This window comes from Hippichthys cyanospilos, chromosome 6 (genome assembly GCF_059441005.1).
Source record: "Hippichthys cyanospilos isolate Australia breed blue-spotted pipefish chromosome 6, RoL_Hcya_1.0, whole genome shotgun sequence".
Classification (NCBI taxonomy): domain Eukaryota; kingdom Metazoa; phylum Chordata; class Actinopteri; order Syngnathiformes; family Syngnathidae; genus Hippichthys; species Hippichthys cyanospilos.
In genome coordinates this window covers 25,028,962-25,034,961 of record NC_142374.1, presented here as the reverse complement: position 1 = coordinate 25,034,961, position 6,000 = coordinate 25,028,962, and positions in this window count along the sequence as shown.

The window sequence follows — 6,000 nt, the reverse complement described above, 5'->3', positions numbered from 1 at the left end:
TATAGGTGTCAGATTTAGCCCTTGTCGGGTTCATTTACTGCCATTCAAAATTGGAAATATTGTCAATTTCGTATATATAGTGAAAACCCAAGTTTTTATCATGCGTTTCGCCAAATTTTTTGCATTAATCCTTTAAACGGCAACTCGTGAACCGGGCGCAGTAGAAATTTTGTGTTGGGACCCCAAAACCACCGTGGGGAGCAAGATGCAAGATGGAATAACAAAGGGAAACATTTTATTCGACGGCGTCGAAAACATAAAGCATATGTAACGAAGCACCAATCAATCGTGCGAGCTTCAAAAATGAGGACAAGATGGAGGAGAGTCCACCCCTCAGAAGAAGGAGGGGGCGGGCCAAACCACGTCACGACGCACTCAGGCGGGGCTGCCGAGGCTGACGACACGCAGCCAGATACTGGGTGTGACTTGGAAACGCACACACACACACGCCAATACACACACACCCTTTTAATTTGTTCTAATGTTCCCTTTCCATCTGCTGGAGGCTTCCCATTCTTTGCCATACTGATCTATAAAAACAACACCGTATTGCGTTTGGGACATAACAAGCCACAAACTTACCAAAAGAAAGGATTATAAATACACAGTAGTGGAAGAAGAATACAAAAGATGATGTAGGAACTGAGTAAGGTCTTGTATTAAAGTTATTGTGAAAAATAAGCATCTGTGCGTGTGTGTAAGTACAGTGTATACACACTGTCACTGTACACATTTTCAACTGTTTTATGTTACATATATATATATATATATATATATATATATATATATATATATATATTTGTGTGTGTGTGTTTTGTTTTTTGCTTTTGCAATACCAACTATGAAACAAAAACCGAGAAGGGGTTTTGATGGCAAAATAATAAATGATTTAGATCTCGAACAAAGAAATGCACCATGAGCAGCACTTGACTCATCGCATGACTGAAGATGAACGTCAGCAGCTTTTTTTTTTTTTTTTAAACACACGATCACACCATTTACTCCATGAAGTGTCACCTATTTTCACAAGCGTGACACACTTTTCCACACATTGCCATGACACAGTCGCGATTTGATATTTTTGGTGTTTGGATACCCTCCATACAATTCTATAAAATAATCAGGTATTTTGATCAAAATAATGGTCTTTGTTTGAATTCAATTATGAATAGAGAAGACAATCAAAAACACTTGAAAACTTCCTTTGTTAAATAACATTTCCTTCTACTTAAACTGTGCAAAGCAGCAGACTAGTTTACGCTGTTGAAACTGAAATTTTAGACAAATATCTAAAACTACAGCAGCCATTGTTTTTGCACATTTGAGTACGCCTACTTTGTTCAAAAGTGATCAGTAGGAACGGCAACTGTAACTAGAGTCATACGTCTCAAGCGCCTTTGAAAAGTCATTCCAAGTATGCCCAGGTCTTGATCATGCGGTACGAAAGCGGGCTCGATCAGAAACAGGTGAGAAACAGATGGGGCTTAGGAAAATTTTTAGTTGTTGTATATATATTTTTGTAAAAAAGAAAAGGAAAAATAAAATAGCACCAGGAGGCAAAAACATAAGTTGTCAAAACATGATGACTTTCAATATGCCACGCCGCCATACCTTCTAAACGCTTGCAGACGGAAGGTCGAGAGCAACACACTATAGGTGTCAAGTTTAGCCCATGTCGGGCTCATTTACTGCCATTGTCTTTTTTCGACATACTAAAATTCCAATGTTTTCTGATGAATTTCATTCCCATCTTTTCAATGAATTCGTTGAGTGGCTTAGCCTGGACTCCCATAATTTGCTATGCATTGTGGGACTTGTAGTTGACATAAGGTTGTAAATTCTTCTCTGGGACATCCTTGCAAAAAACATGTCAATCTCGATGCATCTTAACTTGTTTGAATAAAAGTTTAGAAAAAAAAAAAAAGGGTATCAGCACATTGTGGAAATCATGTGACTTGGTTGCAAAAAATGTGCTTGGGACGTCCCTAAAAACCATACAAAAAGCCTCTTTTTTTTTTTTTTTTAAAGGAATCTTACAAGCTCCCGAGCTCCCTCTGTCCCCACTATTTATTTTTCCATCTCTCCAGCCTAAATGATGTCAATGGAAGAGCAGAGCAGTAGTGGGGCTATTTTTAGATGGAGAGCACACGCATGCGTGCACGCACACACACGGGCAGAATCCTCGGCATCACATGCTTGTTTGGGAGCTCTGCTGAAGACAATAAAGAATCTCCAGAGACCGCCTTTTGTCACAAATGTGCCCCCCCCCCCACGCCCACCATGCTAAAGCCAACGTTTGCTTTCCATGCGTGATTACTATAAAGACCAGAAGAAGAAGAAACGGGAGGACAAGCCCCCATTGAGACGGAGAAGAAGCGGGGCTGCCTTTTTCATTCACTCACTCCTTCATTCATCACTTGCACACTCAGCCATTCACGCCGTTTTGCCGCCACAAAAGTGTGAATGAACGCAGGAGACTTGCACTCGTGCGTGCGAGTCCTTGGTTTTCGACACATGATGGGGATCAAAATCCGCTTTTGCTGTCATTATGAGTACCTCGCAGTCGGGGTCGATCATTTTTTGGTGGGTCAGAGTCTTGAGGTGAGGTAAGCGTAAGGATTAGGCAATATACTGTGATGCTTTAAGGTTAAGGCTAGGAAAAGCATTGTCAATGGGATGTCCCCACTATTATAGAAATACCCGTGTGTGTGCATGTGTGTTTGAGTGAACTAGCATGCATCTTTGGTTTATGCTACATTGTGGGGACCAAATTCCGCTTTTGACTGTGTTTTGACCTCTTGCACTTATGGAGACCTTTTTGGTGGACACCACAAGTTCAAATCTATTTTGGGGATTTCGGTTAAGTAGTGACACCACACGATGAAAGGCTTATTTTGTTCACTTTCCCCAACAGACTTACATTCCCCACAATAGACATAATAATAAAGTAGGCAATAAAAAAGTTTTTTTATTTATGGTGACAGTTGTTTTAACATACATGATTTTATGTGGTATATTTAATCGGGAAACTGGAAACAATTTGCAAAGTGGTTCAGTTTGAATTTATGAGAACTTTATCATCAGTAGAATTGTATTCATTTCCATTTATGCTATGTTTTTTTTCCTTTGCGAGGAATCCTAGATGACAAGCGTGAACTAAAAAGGTAAGTAAAACTCAAGCAGAATGTAAGACGAGCTCATTGTGCTGGTCTATTGCATAAGGAAGATGTTTCAAGTCTCCGTCAATCAAATAGGCGCACGCTTTGCTGCACAAGCGTCTTCAATGGAGCTCCATCCCATTTTTTTTGTCCGCGTTCTATTTCCAAGAGGCAGCCGGGATAAAAATAGAGCTTCTTACTCTTCCTTTGCCCAGCAGCCACTACCTTGTCATGATGCTTTTTGTGGTTGTCACCAATGAAATATTGTAGATGGCTATCAGGACTAAAAATGGCCCTTTTTGTCAATAAAATACTGTAATTCCCCAAATATAAGAAACACTTTCCATGTCCGTGGCCTGACTGCAAGGGGTCCGTGAAATAATCTGGGTGTTTTGGAATGATTTAGTTGGTCTTTTACAGACAGTTACAGATTTCTGCCTAGTTTGGCTTGGATGTTGTTTTTTTGGCGCCGCCTCTGGCCGCTGTTGGTAGTGCATTTTGTGGTGGGGAGCAGTTACTGTCGGTGCGCAGGCCTTGTTCTTTCTCTTTGTGAGATCTGGCCCACAAGTGTCTGTGAGTTGTGTTTTCTTCGTTAGAATGTTGTCATTTTTGCTAATATGCCCAAAATGAGTCATTTGTTGGTCCAACTTTTGACTGCAGACAACATGCTAGCTTATGTTCGTTTTTATCTTTGAAAATAAATGAAAAAATCTCAATAAAGGACCACTGTTTTAGAGCTCATCCTATGTACAGTATATATTTTTTAAACTACACAAAGATGGCAGCCGTCTGCCAACTTGACATTTTGAAGCAGGGCAGTCAACAAATACTCTCTATGCGACGCATTAACTGAAAAGAAAAAAAAAAACGTACTAGATTGTCTGCAGGACGCTAAATAAATCTAAGGCCCGTTGTGCGAAACCCCATGTCATATGTACACAGGCATAGCGTATACACACACGTGAGGAGGCGAGCGCTCCTCCGCACTGGGGCTGAAGTTGACATGTTAACACTCACTGGCTGCTATATTTAGCGCAGCCTCGCCGCACTGTTACTATTCCCAGCATTGCGCATGAGGGGGTGCTGGGCTTTTCACGCATAGCCGTACATACATACATTGACGCCTCCCTATTCTTTTGGGATACCAACGCTTCAAAAAATAAATCAAAGCGAAGAGGAACCAGAAAAATTGATATTAAGCTTCAAGAGGATGAAGGGAAAAGAAACTGAATCTGGTCTATATCTTTTGACTCAGAGCAAACCTATTTGGTCCTATTGTCCACTGTAATGGACATTTTCTCTGGGTCTGGCCCTTTTGAGTCATTGGAGCTGGCCCACTAACTCGTGGCGCTGGTGTGCTGATTAGAGGACATGTCATGTTTTTGAGTGGAGGTATGCAATTCACTTTGCTCTCTTGCTAAGACAATGTGGACACAATAGAGGACAAAAACAGGCTGGCTCTCAAGGGTTAATCAAACAGGGATTGTATTTTAGCCACTTGGTTAACCATCTGAATTACAATATTGTGTAACTTTTTAAAGCTGCAAATGATCTTTAGCGATCATTATTTGGGTGTTTTTAAATGAGTAGAGGTGCCAACGGTTCTTCCAATGTTCAAACAGCATATAGTGCCTTTCAGGAGACCCGAGGACATGTAACGGTAACTCATATTGGTTTCAAAATGTATCTGTGTGTGTACGATTATGGATATCCTATTGCGTGCTAATTTTGGAAACACAGCTCCCTGTGTGACACTCACATAACAAATATGATTAGAATGGAAATCAAAAGTGATTGAGATGCACCTGGACGAAACCGTCCTTAAGAGATAAAAAGAAAAAAAGACGATGACTGCAAAGCAGAATCAATGAGCGTTTTCTATGTCGATTGTGGTTCAGCACCAAGGAGAGTTCCAGAGAAACTCTCGAAACGGCCCTTGTTGGACCCTCCAAAACACACAATGACGTCAAAAAGGACGTTATTTCAACATAAGAGTGTGGGGAGGAGAAGGGGGGGTCCAATCTAACTGGAGTATAAATATGGCGCCCGCTCTCGTGATGCCAAAAGGAAAAAAAAAAGTGCTTTGCTGACGCAGATGATGCTTTTTATAGCCTCTTTACAGGCCTTGAACGGACGTGCTCCAATGTCGGCTTCGGTAGGAACAATTTCAATGGGGGAATTCGGAAGCAGCGCAAATTCCGTCCACGTTTTGCGCCGCCGTCTTAAGGAGTGTTCCACTCTTTTTCGGAGGGGAAAAAAAAGCTCGCCGCCGCCACCACCACCATTCTGTTTTATATTTTAACCCCTGGGGGAAATTTTGACCCAAGTTGGGCTTTTTGAGGTTTTGCATGTGTGATGTCAAAGGAGAGGCCTACAAAAAAAACACTAGGAGGCTCAAATATCGCGTAGATTGTCAAAAATGGTGACTTTCAATCTGCCGGCCTGCTATCCCTTCGAAATGCTTGCAAACGGGAGGTCGAGAGGTACACCCTGTAAGTGTCAAATTTAGTCCAATTACCCATTTTCAAAATTGGAAACAGTGTCAATTTTGGTCAAATTGAAAACCTGGGTTTATTATACATTTCCCCCGATTTTTGCATGAATCCATGTTGCCATTTAAATGGCATCTCGCAAACGGGGCAAATAGAAAACAATAAAAACCACCGGGTGGCGCTAGCGGCCAACTTAGGACATTTGCAAGTCTTTCGATGACTGACTTAGCCTGGACTCCCATAATGCGGAAGTCTAAATACTCTAATTATGACATAATAAATATTCCTGTTTCAATTCCATATAGAACTATAGAACGTATTTGCTCTTGCTATTATATTTTTTGTACATA